General features: G+C 39.9%; 1 protein-coding gene across 1 annotated transcript in view; it reads right to left on the bottom strand.

Annotated features, from left to right (window-relative positions):
* The window catches only part of LOC145354429 (regulator of G-protein signaling 10-like), a 57,128-nt gene extending 55,138 nt beyond the window's left edge, over positions 1 to 1,990 (bottom strand). The window contains exon 1 of the mRNA XM_080205751.1: positions 1,908 to 1,990. The gene's annotated coding sequence lies outside the window, so the exon portion shown is untranslated. The remainder of the gene's footprint in view (positions 1 to 1,907) is intronic.
* Between the last annotated feature and the right edge of the window lie 22,328 nt (positions 1,991 to 24,318).

The raw sequence follows: 24,318 nt of genomic DNA, 5'->3' as shown, positions 1-24,318 counted from the left end.
TTAACTCTGTTGTCTCCCTACAGATGCTGCAAGACTGGTTGAGTTTTTCCAGCATTATCTTTGTTTCAGATTTCAGCATCCACAGTAATTTGCTTATTTTAACATTCTCTCTATGCTTGCTCCTATCAAAATCTTTCAGAATTTTAAAAGTTTCTATTAAACCCAGTTTTTTCTGATTGTATAACATCACAATTCTAATATAGCCTTTAATTTTTTTGTACCTTTTTCAATGCCTCTATATCAGTTTCATAATGTGACAACCAGAACCAAGATAATACATCCCAGATCTGTAACCCAGATTTGATAGAAACTTTGCATCATTTCTTTACTTTTCAATTCTTCCTCTCTGGAAATGAACGCCCAGTACTTGGTTTACTCTTGTAATACCCTATGGTGTGATTCAAGGAATTATGGTGTGTACATATTAGTGTTATTCTTTATCATTTTAATTCTCCCAACAACATCTATCTGTTTCCATTGTTATAGTTTGCTTCCAAGTATTTAGCAGATTGGCCTCTCTATCTCAGCCCAATTATTAGCAGTCCCACTCTTTGCTGCTGTGAGCTAAATTTTAGTGGCTGACATTGGGAAAGTCCTGTTTGTGATTTTAATTTCAGATAATATAAATCTCCCTGACATTTATGTTAAGGAGGAAAGGTTTGCTTTTATGTGTGACTTTAACATCCTCAGAACATTCCAAAGCATTTTACAGAAAATTAGTTACTCTTAAACTGTTGACTCTTCAATACACAGACAAGCGTTTTGCACACAGCAAGATCCCACAGTCTTAATGACCAAATAAACTGTTTTGGTATAGTTAGGGAATTAATGTTTGCCAGGACATCAAGAAAATTCTCTGTGCATTTTTTAAAAAGTTCCACAAAAGATTTGAAGTCTAATTGAACTCATACGTCAGCTTAGATTATGTGCTTAAGTCCAGGAGTGGGTTATTAAACCACAGTTCTTTGGCTCAAGCCAGAGTGCCACTGACTGAATCAACGTGACATTTTCACCATTTTCAATGTTAGCAGAAAGAAAAAACATCAATGAATTGATGGGATGTTCATCAGCCAACAAATGTCTTAATAGTTTATATAATGGGACTGAATATGGTAAACTAGCTGTAGGGCACTGGAGATTTGAAGTTATTTATATAATAATAAAAGAATAAAAGTACACTTCAACAAAGTAAGTTTCTTTAAATTTATAACCTGTGCTATTGAGAGCATAAAAGCTGGTTTAATGATAAAATTTAATGTTATTGAGACACCAAAGTTTGAACTGTAAATTGCAATGTGGCTTCTGGAAAATTGGAGCTTGAAAAATTGCACCCATAAGAAGTTGTAGCTCATTTAATTAAACTACTAAACACTTAATGAAATATGTATAATGTGTGCCCCATCACATGCATTATTGTGACCTTGACAGAAGTCTGCTGCAGACAGTCCAAAATGATGTGCTCTGGCATCGGAGGAAAACACATGCACCTCTCAGAGAAGTATATAATGAAGCTTTAACAGCCTACATCACTTACTGGACTTGCTCATTAGAGTCTAGAGCTGGGGGACATTCCTGCGTGGCTATGTATTATGCATCCAGCTACCCTTAAGTGGCAGCAAATATGGCAGTGTCTTGTGGATACAACCTCAAATTTGGAAGTGTATTGAAATTAAGGTACAAATAGAAGAAAATCAAGAACAAGAAGCCCTCTCACATTGTAATCTTGATCCTAAACACTTAGATTTTTCTTGTAGTGCACATTAACTCCTACACTTCCTAAATACAAATACTTTGCATAAGGTAGCATTAGAGAAACTGGAAACATCAGTAACAAGAAAATCTCAACTGAGCTATTTATTGCTTACCCTCTTTCACAGCTGTATCCAATGACTACGCTCATCATTTACCTCAAATTTTGGTATTGCGGCCCTTCCCTGAGTTGCTTTGTCCTCATGTTTGTAATCTGCTCGCCGCTCAATTCCATGCTTTCCACCACACAAGCATAGCGACAGTACGTTTCCCAGCCAGTGCTGTTGGATCCTCCTTCCTGGTTTGGGGATGATAATATTTGTGCAGCAAATGGTGTTAATGAAATATTGTTCTAAGATCTCCTGGAAGGCTTTCTTTGGCTGCTGGGAGGTTGATGCTGATTTCAGGGGACTCCAGGCTATTCTGGGAAGATTGGCATTGATTACTTTTGCCATTGTGGAGGAAAATAGACAGTATCTTTTTGTAACTATTTGTCCAGCTCACCACCTTTGTGTGCAGATTTTGAATTTTGGAGTCACAGGTCATAAAAGTCATGTAATCAGAATATGTGGCATAGCTGAACTCCAGAGGTAAGAGTGACCATCCTCTGGACATCAAGGCAGCATTTAATTGAGTAAGGCATCAAGGAACATTACAAAACTGGAGTCAGTGGGAATCGGGGGATGGGAGGGGGACCCTTCAGTGGTTAGAGTCATACCTGGCACAAAGGAAGATGGTTAAGGTCAACTATCTCAGTTCCAGACAAATGACAATTTACCCTTCCACAAACATTTAATCCCTCCACCACCGATGAACAGTGGAAGCAGTGTGTGCCGTCTACAAGATGCACTGCAGGATGTAACCAAGGCTCCTTATGCAGCACCTTCCAAACCCACAACCATTACTATCCAGAAGGACAAGGGCAGCAAATACCTGGGAGGATCACCACCTGGATGTTCCCCTCCAAGTCACACACCATCCTGACTTGGAAATATATCACTGTTCCTTCACTGTAGTTGGATCGAAATGGTGGAACTCCCTCTCTAAAAACACTGTGGATGTACTTACACCTCAAGAACTGCAGCGGCCAAGACAGCAGCTCACCACCACCTTCTCAAGTGTAACTAGGGTTGGGCAATAAATGCTGGCCTAGCCAGTGATGCCCACATCATGTAAATGAATAAAGAAGTAAAGAGGATGTTTAATTTTTTTTCTATTTTTGTAGGCCATAGCTTGACCTATTGGAGTAAAAATAAGCACATACCCTGAATGCATGTGAAACTGACGTTATTAAAGAAAGCATATTTCCTGATCTGTGCTGCAGTAGATTGCAGTCAAAGTACACAAAGCATGGTGCATACTTCAGCAGAAAATAAGTAGCATTGTAGAAGCAGCAATACATCAATGTCTGGCTTATGGAAGAAATGTCAGATTTCTTCCTATGCCATCTTAAAAGGTACACACTAAATAACATGTTAGGGTTGTCTTCACTTTGAGTCAGTGTAGATCACTAGAACAGTTTGTTGTTCATTTATTACTGAGCCATAAAGGGAGATCCATCAGTATAAACTAAGATTTAGAGTGCTACATAACTTCATTAGTTTTCTGCAAAGTGCATTCCCAAATGCAATTGATTTGAAAATCAATTTCTGTCCTCGTATGGTTAAACATGCAGCATACATTTTCAATAGGTAAGTGATTTGTGAGTGCATGCTTCATTCATATTTTACGTCAGTACGAGGGATAATGGTCTCATCTCATACTTATGATTTCTTTCCATCCATTCTTGATTCAAATGATTCATAACCTTATTGGTTTTGCTTAAAAAATATCGCTGAAGATTTTGTAGACTTTTTTATTGTGAGTTGTGAATGAAAACAAAATTACAAACTTCAGTGATAAAAATACTGTAAAGTGAATTATGCTGGAAACATTTTCCATTGGTAAGGTAATGGAGTAAACTAAGGCATACCACTAAAATTCCAAAATTGAACGGGCTTGTATTTTTGCCAGAATTTCATCCAAGGGAGCATTAAGTCAGCCAATCCCTGAAGATATATATTATATTTCCCCATTCATCTATGCCAGATTTCCATTTCATATTTAGGTTGTAATCCTGTGCCGTGGCACTGCTTCCATTTTTAAAATTTTATTCTAATTTGTACCAGGTCAACATAACACAGCATCACCCCCTTGGTAATTACCATGGCACTCAACTTGCTGTAACTCCAACTACAACTTTACAAACAGGAGATAAAAATGGTACCATCTGAGGTCCTGTTTCAATGAACTTGCTGTAATTATGTTTGCTATTATTTGTGTAGAATCAAACCTACCTTCTGTGACATTGATGGACAAGAGAGCTGATTGAAAATATATAGAATTTGGAGGACACTATTAGGTCATTGGCTGTGTAATGCTTTGCCATTTTCTGCAAGGACACCTACAGCCTACCTGTTATGTAGATGTGGCATTGACAGTGAAGCTAGACATATTCCTTATCTTCTTTGCCTACAGCAACTTATAGACATGCAACATGGCTGCTCAATATTGATGATGCCCTGGAATGCCAAAGACAGTAATGTTGTTGACACCCAGTAGCAGAGTGTAATGTTCACTTCACCAGCCATGAAACAAGAAACATATGCTATGGCAACCTATCCATAAATTCTGTTTAATATCTTTGCTTTGGTTACCTTCCACTTTGATGGTTGTGCCAAGCAAGATCACCCCCCCCCCCCCAACACACAAATTTGTAAAGAATGTCAATCTGTGGGGATGCATTTTGGAACTTCCTAAAGGCTGTGAGAATACTTCCTCTTTTAAGCTTCTACACCACTTTACATTTCAGCTGCACGGCAACTTCCCAGTCCCTTAATTAGAATAGTTTACTGCATAGGACCAAAGCTGCAGCTGTATCTATAAATGCTTGTAGAAATTAGGCCATCCTGCAAAGTCCACCTATACTTTATTTCTTACTGCATTTGCATAGCACTAGCCAGTTGGGACTGAATCTCGTGATGATCCAGATGTCTGCCCTGTAAAGTTTATTCAACAAGCACTTTATCAGCAAGTCCAAACAAAGTTAAACCTCATTTCTTTTTGGCAAGAATAATTACATTGTTGCTTATTTATTTAAATTATATTATTTATCTAATATGGAATTTTATAAACCAAGCACTATTTTATTCTGAAGAACACCAGAAAGAAAAAGTAGTCATAAAATTAAAATGGGGAATTTGAAGTAATGTAATGGATGATTTCACCACAAGAATTCACTTCCTTTATCAAGCAGAAACTTGCATTGGAATTTACAGCATTTTCTAAAATAGCATGTGTGTAATTTCCTTTGTAGTTTCATAGGGTGTTGTGGTATAGTCAAGATGTGTTGATTTGTTTATAAATGCTTAAGCTAATGATTAGGTCTACTGATATTCCTTTCGTTGAATTCATTAGCCAATTTTTTGATGCTCTAGACGAGCCTTGTACTGGAATGCTGAATTCACACTATGTTTTAAACAAGGTTTTTAAGGTGCTGGGGAGTAGGTACAGAGGAGATGTCAGGGGTAAGTTTTTCACTCAGAGGGTGGTGGGTGAGTGGAATCGGCTGCCGTCGGTGGTGGTGTAGGCAAATTCGTTAGGGTCTTTTAAGAGACTTCTGGATGTGTACATGAGACTTAATAGGATTGAGGGTTATAGGTAAGCCTAGTAGGTAGAGATAATATCGGTGCAACTTGTGAGCTGAAGGGCCTGTTTGTGCTGTAGTTTTTCTATGATTCTAAGATTAGTTGTAGATGAACTATGTAGGACTATAATTGACAAATACAGATGAACCAAGATACTGGTGTCTTGATATCATTCGGGCTTTCAAGTTTTGACTGACTCGTTCAGGTTTGCTCACTTCACAGAGCAGTAGACAGATGGTGAAATGGGCAGTGACATGACAGATGATGTTTAACACACAGAAGGATGAAGAACACTTTATATCATAGAATGTCATAGTGCAGTGCAGAAAGAGGCCCTTTGGCCCATCGAGTCTGCACCAAACACAATCCCACCCAGGCCCTACTCCCATATACCTACACATTTTACCCACTAATCCCTCTAACCGAAGCATCCCAGGACACTAAGGGTCAATTTTAGCATGGCCATTCAATCTAACCCACACATCTTTGGGGGGAAACTGGAGCACCCGGAGGAAACCCACGCAGACACGATGAGAATGGGCAAACTCCACACAGATAGTGACCCGAGCCGGGAATCGAGCCCAGGTCCCTGGAGCTGCAAAGCAGCAGTGCTAACCACTGTGCTACCGTGCCGCCCACCACTGTGCTACCGGGCTGCTTTCGTTGGAAGACTGAAAAGAGGCAATGTAAACTAAAAGGTACAACTCTAAAGAAACTGCTGGAACAGAGAGACCTGGGAGAATGTTCCTAAAATAAGGGATGTAATTACATAGATAGATGGGACTGTTTTACTTGGACAAATGAAGGCTGAGAGGAGATTTGGTAGAGGTTTTCGAAATCACTGCCTGTCTGGCAAAGGGTTTGAAAAACAGAGGGCTGCATTATAAGGTGAAAGGCACGCATGGTGGCATGAGGAAACACTTTTTCTTTGAAACAGAGACAGTAGTGAAGACCTGGAATGTACTACCTGAGAATGGATGGAGGTTAATTCAACCAAGGCTTTCAAAATGGAATTGAATAAGCACCGGAAGAGAAAACAGAAGTAAGGCTATTGGAAGAAGGGATAACAATGGGACTATAGAATGCCCAGGTACAAGGGAGTAAAAATAATGGTTCAGTTACACAAAGCTGGTTAGATCACATGTGGGGCACTGTGAGCAGTTCTGGATATCGCTGCATAGAAAGGATATATTGGCCTTGGAGGGAATTCAGCACAGATTTACAAGAATAATACTGGACTTTACCGAGGAGCATTCTGGGAGAAGTTGCTGCTGTCACCTTGACTGTATAAATGTTGAGGAAGAGCGCCCCCCCACCCTCTCCCAGAGACAAACAGGAGAAGAACATCCAGCAGAGGTGGCAGAGAGACTTCACTGAGGAGCATTCTGGGAGAAGTTGCCACAGTCACCTTGACTGTATAGTGGATAGAGGAAGAACTGGTGAAAAGGAGCGATTATGACCCAGACACTACATTAGTGTTTCCCTCCCACGCTCCTCCTTTAAACAAACAAAAAGGGTACTGTGAGGTGTGGTCTTGCCCTGCTTCAGTAGTAGAGGACACAAGGGAAAGAGCTGATTGGTAAGTAGAAAGGTTGGGTAGTATTTAATAATTTTATCACTGTAGTTTCAGAGGTAATTTTGATGGCCAGCACGTGAATTAGAAGTGTCTCCAGCTGCAGCTCCTGGAAACCCACACTTTAGAGCTGGAGCGGTGGCTGGGGACATTGTGGAGCATCTGTGAGGCAGAGAGTATCATGGATAGCACATATAGACAGGCTCAGACTCCACAGGCATGAAGGCAATGGGTCACCACCAGGCAGAGCAAGTGAGCTACGCAGACAATGTAGGAATCTCCTATAGCTATTTCGCTGTGAAACAGATATACTGTTTTGGATACTGTTGAGGGGAATGGTCTTTCAGGGGAAAATAGCAACAGCCAAATCCGTTTCACCACAGTTGGTTCTGCTGCAGAGGGGAGGAATAAAAAGTGTGGGAATGCAATAGTTATAGGGAATTTAATTGTAAAGAAATAGCTAAGCATTTCTGTGATTGCAAACGAGCCTCCATGATAATATCTTGCTTCCTGGTGCTGCGGTCAAGAATGCCTCAGAGTGGCTGAAGGACATTCTGAAGGGAGAGGACGAACAGCCAGTGGTTGTAATACTTATTGGTACAAAACAACATAGGTTAAAAAAAGGGATGAAACATAGAATATAGGGAAGTAGGAAGCAAGCTGAAAAGTAAGACCTCAAAGGTAATGATCTCAGGATTACTACCTGCCACGTGCTAGTCAGAGTAGAAACAACAAGATACATAGGATAAATATGTGGCTGAAAAGATGATGTGAGGGAGAGGGTTTCAGATTCCTAGAACAATAGGACCAGTACTGAGGGAGGTGGGACCTGTACAAACTGGACTGGTTACAGCTGGGCAGGATCGGGAGTAATGTCCTTGGGGGATACTTGCTAGATTGGTTGGGGAGGGTTTAAACTAACATGGCAGGTGGATGGGAACCTTTTGCAAGGATTCAAAGCAGGGAGAACTAAGAACAAGAGGAAAAGACAGTAAAGAAAGTAAGGAAAGTAATAGGCAGAGAAATCAAGGGCCAGAGACAGACAAGCGCCGAGTAAAAAAAAAGTAGGAAAGGGAAAAGAAATGTCAAAAGTGCCCACCTTAAGGTTTTGTACTTGAATGCTTAGATGAATGAATTAGTCACAAAGATAGATATAAAGAGTTGGCATAGTTGGCATTTCATAGACATAACTCCAAGGTGATCAAGGATGGGAACTAAACATTGAGGGTTATTCAGTATTTAGGAAGGACAGATAGAAAGGAAAAGATGCTGGAGTTGAATTGTTGATTAAAAATGATATTAATTCTATATTGAGGAAAGATATTAGCATAGAAGATGTAGAATCTGTATGGGTGGAGTTAAAAAACAACAAGGGGCAAAAAACATTGGTGGGGGTAGTATACAGACCAGTAATGTTGGGAAAAGCATTGGATAGGAAATCAGAGATGCATGTGTTAAAGGAATCTGTGATTATGGGCAACTTTAATCTGCATATAGATTGAGAGAATCAAATTGGTCACTGTACAATAGAGGAGGAATTACTGGAGTGCATATGGGATTGCTTTCTGGGGCAATACATTGAAGAATCAACAAAGGAGCTGGCCATTTTGGACTGGGTGTTATGCAATGAGAAAGATTTATTGGCAATTTAGTTGTGAAAGAACCTTGGGGACAAGTGACCATAATTTGGTAGAATTCTTTGTCAAGATGGATCGTGATGTAGTTGATTCTGAGACCAGGGTCCTGAAGCTCAGTAAAGGTAACTATGGTGGTACGAGGCATGAATTGGCCATGATGGGCTGGGAAACATTATTGAAAGGAAAGACAGTAGACAGCTAATTGCAGGCATTTTAAAAATGAACAGGTGAACTCCAGAAGTTGTTTGTTCCTGTTTGGTGGTAAGGGAATTGTGGCCAAACCATGGCTACAAGGGAAATCAGATCCAAGGAAGAAGCATACAAATTGGCAAGAAAAAGCAATAGGCCTGGGGTGGCATGGTGGCACAGTAGCACTGCTGCTTCACAGCACCAGGGACCCGGGTTCGATTCCAGATTTGGGTCACTGGCTTTGTGGAATTTGCACATTCTCTTCGGGTCTGCGTAGGTTTCCTCCAGGTGCTCCCGTTTCCTCCACAGTTCAAAGATGGGCGGTTAGGTGGATTGGCCATGCTAAATTGTCCCTTAGTGTCAGGGGAACTAGCAAGGGGAAATGCATGGGGATAGGGCTTGGGTGGAATTGTGGTTGGTGCAGACTCGATGGGCTGAATGGCCGCCTTCTGCACTGTAGGGATTCTATGATTGAGAACAGTTTAAAATTCAGCAAAAGAGGACCAATGGATTAAGAAGGGAAAAATTGAGTATGAAAGTAAGCTAGTGCAGTACATAAAGAATGACTGTAAAAGTTTCTATAGATATGTAAAAAGAAAAAGATTGACAAAACCGAATGTAGGCCCCTTACAATCAGAAACAGGAGAATTCATATGGGAAATAAAGATAAAAGCAAATTACTGCGGATGCTGGAATCTGAAGCCAAAGAGAAAATGCTGGAAAACCTCAGCAGGTCTGGCAGCATCTGTAAGGAGAGAAAAGATGTTTTGAGTCCAGATGACTGTTTGCCAAAGCATTGTCAAAGGGTCATCTGGACATGAAACATCAGCTCTTTTCTCTCCTTACAGATGGTAAATAAAGAAATGGCTGCAGAATTAAATTTGTACTTTGCTTCAGTCTTCACAAAGAAATACATGAATAATGTACCAGAAGCGTTGAGAGAAACACATTTTAGTGAGGAGCTGAAGGAAACCAGCATTAGTAAAGAAATAGTTTTGGGGAAATTAATGGAATTGAAGGTGGGTAAATCTCTGGGCCCTGATAATCTTAAGGAAATGGCCCAGGAAATAATAGATCCATTGGTGGTTATTTTCCAAAATTCTTTGGACTCTGGAATAGTTCCTACAAATTGGAGGATAGCTAATGTCAGCCTGTTATACAAAAAGGGAGATAGAGAGAAAATAGGGAATTATAGACCAGTGACCCTAACGTCGTATTGGGGAAGTTGCTAGAGCTTATCAACAATTTCATAATTCAGCATTTGGAAGGCAGCGGTATAATCAGAAGAAGTCAGCATGGATTTATAAAAGGGAAATCATGCTTATAAGAAATAGGAGCAGGAGTAGGCCATCCAGCCCTTCGAGCCTGCCCCGCCATTCAATAAGATCATGGCTGATCTGTCACTGCTCAGTTCCACTTTCCCGCTTTCTCCCCATAACCCTTAATCCCCTCTCTTATCAAAAACCCATCAACCCGCGTCTTAAAAATATTTAGCGAGGCAGCCTCCACCACTTCAACGGGCAGAGAATTCCAGAGATTCACCACCCTTTGAGTGAAGAAGTTCTTCCTCAACTCTGTTCTAAACCGCCCCCCCTTTATCTTGAGGCTGTGCCCCCTAGTCCTACAATCCTTTCTGAGCGGGAAGAGTCTCTCCACCTCTATCCTATCCATCCCATTCATCATCTTATAAGTCTCAATGAGATCTCCCCTCATTCTTCTAAACTCTAACGAGTACAAGCCCAGTTTATTCAGCCTATCCTCATAGCTCAACCCCCTCAACTCCGGTATCAGCCTAGTAAACCTCCTCTGCACTCCCTCCAAGGCCAACATATCTTTGCGCAGGTGCGGTGCCCAAAACTGCACACAGTACTCCAACTGCGGCCTCACCAATGCCCTATACAGCTATGAATCTATTGAATTATGAATCTATTGAAATTCTTTGAGAATGTAACTAATAGAATTGACCGAGGAGAACCAGTGGATGTGGTTTATTTAGACTTTTAGAAGGCTTTCGACAAAGTCTCACATAATAGACTACTATGTAAAGTTAAAGCGTATGGGATTGCAGATTATATCTTGAGCTGGATAGAAAGCTGGTTAGCAGATAGGAAGCAAAGAGTTGGCATAAATGGGTATTTTTCTGATTGGCAGTTAGTAGCTAGTGGGGTTCCACAGGGAACTGTGCTAGGACCCCAACTGTTCACATTATCTATTAATGATTTCAAAGAGGGAACTGAATGTCTATCTCCAAATTTTCAGATGATACAAAGTTGGGAGGAAGGGTGAGTTACAAAGAGGATGCAGAGGTGCTTCAACGTGATTTAGACAGGCTGAATGTGAGCATTGCATGGCAGATGCAGCAAAATGTAGATAAATGAGATTATCCACTTTGACAGAAATAATAGGAAATCAGATTATTACTTGACTGAGTGTAAATTGAGAGAGGTGGATACTCAATGAGACCTTAGAGTCCTTGTGCATTAGTCACTGAAAGCACGCAGGTATAGCAGGCAGTAAAAGGAGGCAAATGGTATGTTGGCCTTCATCGCAAGAGGATTTGAGTCTAGAGGTAGGGATGTTTTGCTGCAATTGTATAGAGTGTTATTGAGGCCACACCTGGATTGTTGTGTGCAGTTTTGGTGTCCTTATCTAAGAAGGATATCCTTGCTATAGAGGGAGAGCAAATATTCACTGATTCCTGGGATGGCAGGTTCAGCATATGATGAGAGACTAAATTGGTTAGGATTATATTCACTGGATTTTAGAAGAGTGAAGGAGATCTCATAGAAACTTATAAAATTCTAAAAGGATTAGAGAGGGTAGATTCAGAAAGAATGTTCCCAGTGGTGGGGGAGTCCAGAACTAGGGGTCACAGTTTCAAGATAAGGGATAAATCTTTTAGAACTGAGGTGAGGTGAACCTTCTTCACCCAGAGAGTGGTGAATCTGTGGAATACACTGCCACAGAATGTAGTTGAGGTCAAAATGTTGTTTGATTTCAAGAATAAATGAGATATAGCTCTTGGGATTAAAGGGATACAGAAGGAAGGGGAGGGGGCGGTGGTTGGGGAAGTGGATCAGGATATTGAATTCAATGATCAGCCATGATCAAAATGAATGGCAGAGCAGGGCCGAATGGCCTACTCCTGCTTCTCATTTCTATGTTTCTATGACTCCATGGGTTAAATTATGAGGAGAGATTATACAAAGTGGGGTTGTATTTCCTGGAATTTAGAAAGTTAAGGGGTGAATTGGTTGATATTTTCAAGCTATTAAAAGAAACAGAAAAGTAAGGTGAAGAAAAACAATTTCTGCTCATGGACAAAAATGCTTATGTTTTAAAACTACAATATACTTTTTCAAAACAACTATAACATTTTAGCCATGTGTTTTTCACTCCAAAATATTTTTAATTAAAAGCAAAAAATTCAATGCATTTAAATAGTTGTCCATCTGAGAGTACTTCAATACGATTGGCTGTTTACTCTGCTTGATGAATCACTGACGTTGGATGGCCAAAGATCTCCTTGATTTGATTCAAACTGACATCAAGAAAGGCAAAATCCATGCCAGAGACCCCCTACATCCTTATGGGCAGCTTTCTTCACCAGGGTGGCCAGTAGTGAGCATTGTCCCTATGCCAGTGATCAGGAAACCTGGGTCAGCGTTGTACTACAAGTTTCCTTAATATCCTCTGCACAAATGTATCATGCAACCTGTATTCCTTAGAGTATATATTTTTTAAATTTACTTCATTGCAGTGTGATAATTCACATCAATTGTTAACCTGCACTCTAAGGGAGCATGAATTGGGATAATAAATGAGAAAACAGGCTAGAATTTTGGAAAATTGAGTCCAGTCTGAGAATGGCCGAGCTCTAGAAGTGATACCGGGGACTCGTGTGTTTGCCATCCTAAGGTGCAAGATACATTTTGAAAAACTAACTGCAAAAAACGGTCTTCAATGATGTGAAATGCACTCAGTGTGAATCAACAGTCCATTTTACACTGCTCTGGATTTTCTATTCCATTCACTTCAGATCAGCTACGTGGGTGTGAGATCAATCGAAAAGAGGGTTGAACACAAATGACACTGATGGCCTTTTGTCATCCTAAGTACATAACATAGAAATGTGACAGTTCTCCAATCCACACTCCCTTTGAATCTAGTGCCATTCCAGGACTGCAGGACGAGTCATTTACCCTTTCTTCCCATAGACCACATGTTACAGCAACAGAAAAAAGATAGAACACGCAAAATCTCTTGATTAGTATACACATGTAAACAACCTAATAAATATTGTAAGTGAGGATTATCCTATAAAATGACATTGGCTGAATTAATTGATGTTTGTTATTGTCTCGTGTTGCATTCCTGACATCCTGTATTGAAATAGGCCCAGAATATATTTTGCAATAATAGATAGAAACATGGAAGAGTATTATAAAATTATTAAATAACCAGAAAGTGTCAAGGTGAAAGATAGTTACCTCTGACAATTTTGTAATCAGCACTGGATCAATCACGTAGAATCATAGAATCTCTACAATGCACAATGAGGCCATTCAGCCCATTGAATCTGCCACAATTCCACCCAGGCCCTCTTCCCATAACCCCACAGATTCATCCTGCTAATTTAACATGGCCAATCAATCTAATGCACACATCTTTGGACTGTGGGAGGAAACTGGAGCTCCCGGAGGAAACCAACACAGATACGGTGAGAATACGCAAACTCCACACAGACAGTAACCCATAGGCTGGAATTGAACACGAGTCCCCAGCGCTCTGCTGCCCAATTCTGCCTTCATTTTTAAAATGTCATAAATTTTCATTAGGGTTAGGGCTAATAGGGGTATTTTTAAACTCATCTTTTACTGCTATGCTCATCAAAGTCTGAGTTTCATTTCCCATTGTCTTGTTTGTTGGTACCTAATCAAGAGCAAGTATTGGTTGACTGAGAGAGTATTAGTTGAGTTTTGTTTTGTCATGTCCGAATCAGTCCTTTCCTCTAACATTGCAGTATTCACTTCTGCTGTTCTGGATTACTTCTTTGTGCTATATATATTCCTTCTTTTGTTCAGTAATAAGAGCAGCATGGTGGCAAAGTAGTTAGCACTGCTGTCTCACAGCCCCAGGGACCTGGGATTGATTCCCAGCTTGGGTCATTGCATAATCTTCCCATGTCTGCATGTGTTTCCTCCCATAAGTCCAAAAGACATGCTGGTTAGGTGCATTGGCCATTCTCAATGCACCCAAACAGGTGTGGTAACTAAGGGATTTTCACAGTAACTTCATTGCAGTATTAATGCAAATCTACTTGTGACACTAATAAATATAATAAATAAACTTTAAAATAATATAAGCCACTTATTTGTGATTTGAATCAAACACTCCAAAGGTGAGAACATCCTTAAAATTATTGAGAATCTTCCCTACTCAGTCATCACATTTTATTCTATGGTCTAATTAAAAACAAAAGGAAGTTGGCTCAGAAATATGGTAAAACATGATAGTATTGGGGGAAGAACATTGTGTACATGCAAATAAAAAGGCAGGACAAGCTGATAGAGGAACAGGTCAACAACCAAAGGAACAAATGGATGAAATAAAGTTAACTTTGGGCAGTTACATTTTATGGGAGCCAAACACAATAAACAATGCTACAAATATCACCATTACTACAATCACCTGTTAATAACACTGTCATTAATAAACAAACATTTAAAACAAAATCAATCATTGGTATTGCAGATACTATTTGAAAACTTTGTCTGGTATGCAGAATTTAAACTTCATGTTTTAAAAATATATTATTGTGCTCAAGATATAGCTCATCTTCACCCCCTCAATCATTGATTTGTTAGTAAAACCCATCTGCTACACAGAGCACTTCAAGTCAGTTTTCTAACAGCTATCAATCAAATCACAAGTCCAAAAAAGATTTTTTTTTGCAAGAAATGGAATCTCTTGTGCACTTTGTTTTTCCTCCCCTTCGGCTTTGCTAACTACATGCAAGTTGATGCTGATAGTCATTTTTTAAATTCCAAACCTCTAACTGATTGTAACCATTAAATTTTTGCCTTCAACAACATTTAATGGCAATTTCAAAAGCATGAACCTCAAATCAGTTATTTTGCTGCTGGTACTCTGTTCACATCCATGTATTTCAACAGACAGATCATCTGGTTATGATCACATTGCTATGTGTGGAAGCTTGCTGTGCACAATTTGGTTCCTACATTAACTGCATTGCACCAGTGATACCTCTTTAAAAATAATTAATTGACTTTATTTTTTATTGTCACAAGTAGGCTTACGTTATCACTGCAACTGTGAACATCCCCTAGTTGCCACACTCTGACACTGTTCAGATACACTAAGGAAGAATCTAGCATGGCCAATGCATCTAACCAGCACTTCTTTCAGACTGTGAGAGGAAACCAGAGCACTCAGAGGAAACCCACGCAGACACGGGGAGAATGTGCAGACTCCACACAGACAGTGAACCAGGCCGGGAATGAACCTGGATTCCTGGTGCTGTGAGGCAGCATTACTAACCACTGTGCCGCCCTGTAATGTGCTTTGGGTCATCCTCAGATGTAAGGTGCTTTATAAATGTAAGTTTTATTTTTTAAACATCTTAGACCTACCGATTATTGTAAAACAATTATAATTCTGTGACATTCAGCAGTTCTTTTTTCTAAAGAACCACATAATTGCACTTTGAATTAATGTTTTCCATTAAACTTCATAATTTATAATAACGACATTTAGGGAGCACGGTCACAATTCTGTACTACTTTCAAACAGAATTAACAATCTTAATTTTTCCCCCTACTACTTAGTGCATAACTAGTTAGATTTTGCTGTTGTCCAACAGCAGCACTGTAGACTACTATGGATAGATTGAATTACCTCTTGGAGCAAATACCAACAATATCATTTCATCCTGCAAACAGATCAAATCAGTCATTTTATTGTTTATAGAGACCTCACCTCTTTTCTAGGGATAGCCATCTGCCAACTTCAAATTTTCCTAAACAAATATTAAGCATTAAGTTCAGATTGCATTCACTCCAATTGCTTTTGATTGAAGTTTTACTCAATCTATGACTGGCAAGAGAGTCTTGGGGGCTCAGGAACAGGGAAGAAATAATCCTGGCTCCCACAACTAAATAATTATGACTTGAATTGTGTTTTAAAAATTCCACAGTTCTTGGACCACACATGTAATATTGAACATAAAATCTTTGCCAAGCTTAAATTCCTTTTGGCTCAATGTCAACAAAATCCAAACCATCCTAGCTGCTCCAGTTAGCTACCTTGAGTTCAATTTCTGTTTCCTGTTATCCTCCATTGCTGAAATCCTAATCCACACCTTCAACAACTCTGAAATTGATTTCTTGAATGACTTGCCCTAACTGCTGTCAACTTTAAGAATGTTAAATACTAGCTATCCTTGCAAGTTCAGTATTTTCCCAGTCTGTGAACAGATTTCAAGCTTCCCACATGTACCCCTCCTGCCCAACATTTAGGTAAAAATTACAAACATATGAACTGGAGCACAGGGCCTCTCGAGCCTGCTTCATTATTCAATACAATAATGGCTGATTTGATTCTAACTTCAACCCCACATTCCTGTCTACCTCCAATAACCTTTCATCCCCTTATTAATCAAGAATCTATCTAGCTCTGCCTCAAAAATATTCAAAGATTCTGTTTCTACTGTCTTTTGAGGAAGAGTGTTCCAAAGACACACAACCCTCGAGTAAAAAAAAAATCAGCTCATTTCCGTCTTAAAGGAGTGACTTCTTATTTTTAAACAGTGACCACTAGTTCCAGCTTCTCCAAGAAGAAATATCATTTCCACATCCACCTTTTCAATGCTCATCAGGATCTTGAAGGTTTTGATCAAGTTGCCAGTTACTCTTCTAAACTTTAGTGGATATAAACCTAACCTCTTCAACCTTTCTTTATAAGACAACCAGTCCATTCCTGGTATTAGTCTAGTAAACCTTGTCTCAACTGCCTTGTGTATTTCCTTAAGGAGACCAATACTGTACCAAATAGCATGAATGTTTGGAAAGTTCAAGCCATCAGGATCTTCCAGTCCCACCAACAGCATACTCCAACTGCAGGTTCCCTGGTGGTGAGGGGCACATTCAGCAGGAAATCCCATTGATAATGGTGGGACTAGAAAATCCTGCTGCCAGCAAATGGCAGGCCACTCTGTGCCACGAAACACAGCAGGTTGTGTGGGCATTTGGTGTCACTGAGACCCTGGTGGGTCCAGGTGCTGCATCTGCTAGTTGACAGGGACCAACGTGGAGATGTGGCTATCATGTCAAAATGGAGGGTGTGAGGGGTGGCATTGGGTAGTAGTCCCAGAGGAATCAAGACAGGAGGGTTAGGACTGTCTCATGAACACTTATAGCTCACTGTGGTTTTCTCTTCTTTACAGTTCATGGTCTGGGAGGTTATTAATGTGAACTAGGACCAGGTGAACTAAGTCACCAGGGCCACGGGTTTCGCTACCAACAGGCTTGCCCCAGGTGCCAGGTTTAATTGACTGCACTCACATGGCCCTGTGTGCTCCATGGTACCATGCAGCATTATTCATTGAACCACAAGGGATGCTCATATCTCAATGGGTGGCTCATCTCTGACAATGTGCTTCATGCAGTGTGAGCCTGTTTCCCAGGGAGCATCCATGACAGCTACATCATTGTGGTGCAGGCGTATCAGAGTGAACATGCCGTGGGAGCAGCATGATAAGCATGGGTATAAAAATTATTAAATGAGGTGCAAGATTTGGCTCAAAGCACACTGGCACCATCAGCAGGAATCACTGTGCATGGAAACCAACACCACCATTTTTGGGTAAGATTTTGTAGCATAAGTTTTACAGGACAGAAGGACGCCTTCCAGCCCACTGTGTCGGTCCTTGTCAAACTCCGATCCTAATCTCATTTTCCAGATTTGGTCTGTTGCATCGTATGCTACAGTATTTCAAGTGCTTGTCTGAATGCTTCTTAAATGTTGTAAGAAACATGTAGCGTCAAGCTCAAATGTTCAATCGAGCGTTGATATTTCAGGGCATTAGTGCTGCCTAAGAACAACTCTGCTGCAATCAATAAATGATAGAAACAGGAACATTTTTCCTGATATGTTACTAAATGACAGTGGGAAAGTTTGCACAGAACTGGAAGAAATAGCAGAGGTGCTTAATGAATACTTTAGTATTCACTATGGAAAAGAATCTTGGTGGTTGTAGTGCAGACTTGCAGCGGACTGAAAAGCTTGAGCATGTTGACATGAAGAAAGAAAAGCATCAAATTAGATAAGTCGCCAGGATTGGATGGGATGTACCCCAGGTTACGGTGGGAGGTTCCGGAGGATTGCAGATGTTGTTCCTTTATTCAAGAAAGGGAATAGAGAGAGCCCAGGAAATTATAGACCAGTGAGTCTAACTTCAGTGGTTGGTAAGTTGATGGAGAAGATCCTGAGAGGCAGGAATTATGAACATTTGGAGAGGTATAATATGATTAAGAATAGTCAGCATGGCTTTGTCAAAGGCAGATCATGCCTTACGAGCCTGATTGAATTTTTTGAAGATGTGGCTAAACACATTGATGAAGGAAGAGCAGTAGAAGTAGTATATATGGACTTCAGCAAGGTATTTGATAAGGTGCCCTATGCAAGGCTTACTGAGAAAGTGAGGGGGCATGGGATCCAAGGGGACATTACTTTATGGATCCAGAACTGGCTTGCCCACAGAAGGCAAAGAGTAGTTATGGATGAGTCATATTCTGCATGGAGGTCAGTCACCAGTGGAATGTTCCAGTGATCTGTTCTGGGACTCTTACTCTTTGTGATTTTTATAAATGATCTGGAAGAGGGAGTGGAGGGATGGGCTGGAGGTGTTGTGGACAGCGTGGAGGGATGTCAAAAGTTGCAGTGAGACATTGATAGGATGCAAGACTGGGCGAAGAAATGACAGATGGACTTCAACCCAGATAAATGGGAAGTGGTTCATTTTGGCAGGTCAAATAGGATGGCAGAATATAATATTAATGGTAGGACTCTTGGCAGTGTGGAAGATCAGAAGGATCTTGGGGTCCGAGTTTATAGGACGTTCAAAGCAGCTGCGCTGGTTGAAGTTGTGGTTAAGAAGGCATATGGTGTACTAGCCTTCATCAATCGAGGAATTGAGTTTATGAGTCGAGAGATAATGTTGCAGCTACATAGGACCCTGGTCAGACCCCACTTGGAGTACTGTGCTCAGTTCTAGTCGCCTCATTACAGGAAGGATGTGGAGGCCACAGAAAGGGTGCAGAGGAGATTTACAAGGATGGTGCCTGGATTGGGGAACATGCGTTGGAGAGATGAAGGATGAGGGGTGACCTGATAGAGGTGTATAAGATGTTGAGAGGTGTTGATTGAGTGGATAGTCAGAGGCTTTTTCTCAGGGTTGAAATAGTTGCCGCAAGAGGACTACATGTTTAAGGTGCTGGGGAGCAGGTACAGAGGAGATGTCGGGGTAAGTTTCTCACTTAAGAGTGGTAGGTGCGTGGAAGGGGCTGCCGGCAATGGTGTTGGAGGCAGATTCAATAGGGTCTTTAAGAGACTTTTAGATAAATACAAGGAACTTCGTAAGACAGAGATTACTAGCCTTACCTATAACCCTCTAAGGTAGGGACATGTTCGGCACAACTTTATGGGCTGAAGGGCCTGTATTGTGCTGTAGTTTTTCTATGTTTCTAAATTTTACCAGCCATATTGAGCCATATGTGGATTACCGTCTGTTTGCAGTACATAAAAATTGAAAACAATTTGCTCCATTGATTTGCACTTACTGCCACAAACCTTTAAGATCTATTGACCAAAAATAATTAGCAAAGAGTTCAGTGAAAAATATTTAAAAAAAATAAACATACAGGATGAAATATTAAGCAATACCATCTGCTGCAGACTTGAATGCATTCTAGAACGCATTGTTTGAATTGCCATCTTTTAGATATTAAGCCAATAGCTACATCTGCCTGTTCAGTTGGATATTTAAAGAACCTATGACACTTCTTGCAAATCAGGCATTTTGCCAGTGTCCTCCAACGCTCCTTCCTCATCCAAACCACAAAACAGATTATGTAATCATTCCTTTGTTAATTGTACAATGTTGCCATGTGCAAAGAGGTCACTAGATTTGGTTAAAAACATGAACAGTGCACTTAAAAAATAATCCATTGATTATGAAGTATGTTGGAATTCTGGAGGACATGAAGCACTATGTAAAGATGTGCATTTTTACTAAAAGTGATATTTTTATGTATTAGCAGTATCATTCCAGTGCAAACTAATGCAAGTCACTCTGGTCTGCCACATTACTTTGTTTCCTTGAAGTTACACATGGAACTGCGACCTGAAGGAGCACACTATATTGTACGTTAGTTAATTTAGATATTTCATCATGATACTTTTCCAAAATCAGATTAAACAAGTGCAGAATAGTAAATCATTAACAAACACGTATATGGAAAAATTAACGAGTTCCAATTCCTGTTTCTCTATACTAGTTTCAGTGTTTCAATAGATCATTTAGTGTTCAACAAGATCTTGCAGCTGTGTAAATCACAAGTTACTGCAGGCCCATTAAATGTTGGCTAAAGGTCAGGCCGACTCAAGAATGTGGTCTCCAAGGCATACATCTTTGTATATTAATCCAGCAGGACAACACAAAATCACTTGTGTTTCTCTCATTAATGAGAATTTTATTCTTTCATAACAGATGCTTAAGGTCATTAGATTTCATCCACTATATTTATATTATCATCCCTGTGGGGAAACCATGAACCAAAATAAACAAATTTGCCAAAATGACACAAATTTTTTAAAATACCAACAAGATTCCACATTTTTTAGCTTTTGTTTTAACACTAATCAGAACCAGCACAAACTAATGAATAAAAAGGCAAAGGATACTTCAAATAAAGTTAATCTCCCTTTAGTCGATGCAAAGATATGTCCTAACAATCACAATCATTTGCATCACACCACACACAAGAATGGTATTATGTAGGTGCACAGTTCGATGAAGTGCTTTGTTTATTCGTGCAAGGTAGATTAGGAATCTATCTGAAAATAGCTTTCACCTTTGAGTTTTACGGGTACAATTATCAGCAACAAGGCACAGTTCAATGAATCCTCTCTTTCTCAAGTCAGAGATATAGATGGTGTAGCTTTCCAGAGTTTCTTTACAACTAACAAAAACAACAATACCCAGTTCACAGCTTTGCCACTTTTGGGAAAACATCCAGCTCTTCAGCGTCTTTAAGTTAATCACACAGCTTTCCAGATTTTAGATCTTTTTAGCCAGCTCACACAGACCCTCCAAGGGATTCTGTCTCCTTTCGTGCCAAAGAGAAAATATGACTCGTTCTTAAGGTTTACATATTTCTCCTCTCAAGAATTCTCCATGTTCAACTTGCTGTGTCTGTTTTCTCTTTGTGATTGCATCTGTGAACTCCCACCATTTGTAACTCTGCAGGTCTCTGTCTCCCAGGTTCATTCTTGTTTATATTGCTTTCAGGTTGAGTCGCCAGGTCACTTATTATTCAAGAAAATGGCTACTAATCCTTTTACAATTGATGCAAACTCTTTAAAGTCCTTTTCAAATTAGATTCCACAGATCTTGGAAATAAATTGCAATTTTTCCTTACTATACTGCTTCCAGAACAAAGATAATGACAATTATAAAATAACTGCAAAATCACATCTATGCTGTCGCGACACATGGTATTTTCCATGAGCAGGATACTTCCATCAAGCCAAAAGATATTCTGCCTACCACAACTGAGTAATGTGGTAAATGAATATCAGTGCTGGTGTGATGTCAGGTACATTGCCATTTGTCCCCAGCAATTGATGGATTGCATCAAACATGTCCCTTTGGCTATTTGCAATGGGCTTAGTACTGAGCATACTCAATAAGGCTTTGCTTGCAAAACTGAGAACATAATGTTTAATGTTTGATGAGATTTAATGATTGGACACCTCTTGCTTTTGATAAGCAATGTGGCTCACTTACACTTGCTAGAAGGTGCATTTATTTACACATCCTCTACAAGTAGAAAGAACATGTCCTGGCATTGAATGGAGGACAAATGTTGCTTCGTGTATTCTCCTTGGCAATGCCTTGATCAGAACTGACTTATTAACCAATCAGCTTCCTTTTCTCATGTTGTATAAATCATTGCTCACTTTGAACTTTGGTATTTGAACTGCAGAATCCCTACAGTGAAGAGGAGGTTATTTAGCTCACCAAGTCTGCACCAGCTCTGAAAGACCATCTGACCCAAGCCCTTTCCCTTCATTCTATGCACGTAACTCCACCCAATCTGCACATCTTTATACTATAGGAGGAAACCAGAGCACCCAGAAGAAACCCATGTAGACATGGGGAGAACATACAAACTTGACACAATCACCCAAGACCGAAATCAAACCTGCTTCAGTGTCTCTGACACTGTGAAGCAGCAGTGCTAACCACTGTGCTATTGTTTGTCCTACTGAGTGCAAAATGTAAAGCTTCAGATTTTTTACAGCAATACTCAAGTTCTGTACTATCAAATAATTTGAAACACCAAAGTATTAGTCGAGTTCTATGGAGTAAAGCTGAATACTTATATATTACATGAAAACCATTCTTTTTATTTATTGTCACAAATAGGCTTCCATTAACACTGCAATGAAGTTAGTGAAAATGCCCCAGTTGCCATACTCTGGCACCTGTTCGGGTACACTGAAGGAGCATTTAGCATGGCCAATGCACCTAACCAATAGCTGTGAAAGATTACTAAGCATACTTGTCAGAGTGAATTATTTCCTTAAGTGCACCACAAGGGAAACATTTTTCCATTCAGACAATTTTTTTAGTTGAAGGACTGATCCACTGAGCCCAAATGACAATTCAGTCAAGAGGAAATGAAGCAGACACTATACATTGACATGAGAAAAGGTATATGGAGTATACAAACATATGATTAACTAATTGAACAAAAACCTGGCTCCTGATTTATAGGCATACCAAATAGTGAAACCCAAGTTGATAACCAATAGCATCTGTGGTGGGGTCAGAAACACATTGGTGGCCAATGCCTCAGTCCAGTAATCGGAATTGCAGACTACTCCCCAAAGCAAAAAGTTGCTGAATATGCAAACAAGACCTATTTTAATAAAGTGGCAATTATAAAAGTAACATTTTACACTGATTTGTTATGTCCCAAGTTACCTTTGACAATGTCAAACATGGGAAAGGTCACAAATCCTTGTACCGTCTGCATGGATATTCATGAAGATGCAGGTGCAGGGAATGTCCTTTCCTACGAGGGCTGGAAATGTAGTCAACATACAATAGATAGCTCTGTCCAAAAGTGTGCATTTCAACACAAATGTGTCTTCATTGAACTCTCCAGATTGTGGACTGCTATTGCCACGATGCAAGTCACTAATAATCTTCAGTTTTATATCTGGTATATGTTTGGTTTGTGTGCATTCAAAGGTTATTCCACAACTTGATATAAACTGAGAGTTTTGGTACCTTGTCTGGCTTCTTTGGTTCTTCCAGTGAAATTCCTTAATCTCCAGCCATTTTTTCCCATGAAGGTGGGAAAACTTACCTACAGCCAAGTATTGAGATTCCGTTCATCCCTTACAGGTGCCTCTCATGTGGCATCTGCTGTCAAAAATGCTGAATATCACGCCTACTCTTTGCCCTTTCCCATCCATATCCTTGTTTCTCCCCACACAAAATAGGAAAGGATGGTGTAGGCAATTAGAAGCTATATCAAGCCATGGAGTAAGAAAATTCTTGTCAAGTAATAATGCTATAAGCCAGGACAATCTAGAATGCAAACCAGCAAGGTTTATTGGACAACAATGATTGACACTTAACATTTCACTAGTCAAGATGTGGCATGATATACAAGTTGGATGAGTGTCAATCTGTCTTTCTCAGGACTGTTGGAGGTCTTCTCTTGGTTTCTTGAATCTGGTGTCTCAATGTCCTTCAAGATCTTAGCTTAGCCAAAACATCCAAAAAAAGTTCCTTTGCAGCTTGTAAGACTTCAGCTCAAGTGGATGCTTTTCCCAGCCCACCTTAACTGCTGAAGCCACACACTTCACAGCTGCCCGCTGAGTGTTCTCTCTAATGGAAATCGTTATGGTTCAGACCAGAAACTCCCATCTCTTATGAAGCCTGCCTAAATCAAATTTTGCATCTTGAATTAGGATAAGCATGATGCATTTCACTTCAGGTATAATTCAAATGACCACTAGGGAGCTTTTATCAAACATAGTTAAAAATATAGTTAACATGTACAGTAAGAAAATTAGCAACAACTTATATCAATTACAAACAAGAAACAAAACCATTATATTGCATAATCCTTAATGAATATCTAATGTGTTCCAATCAAACTTTCTA

Source organism: Carcharhinus amblyrhynchos, chromosome 17 (assembly GCF_965287045.1).
Source record: "Carcharhinus amblyrhynchos chromosome 17, sCarAmb.v2.hapA, whole genome shotgun sequence".
Lineage (NCBI taxonomy): Eukaryota > Metazoa > Chordata > Chondrichthyes > Carcharhiniformes > Carcharhinidae > Carcharhinus > Carcharhinus amblyrhynchos.
Note: the sequence above shows the minus strand (reverse complement) of the source record. Positions and strands in the feature narration are given on the sequence as shown.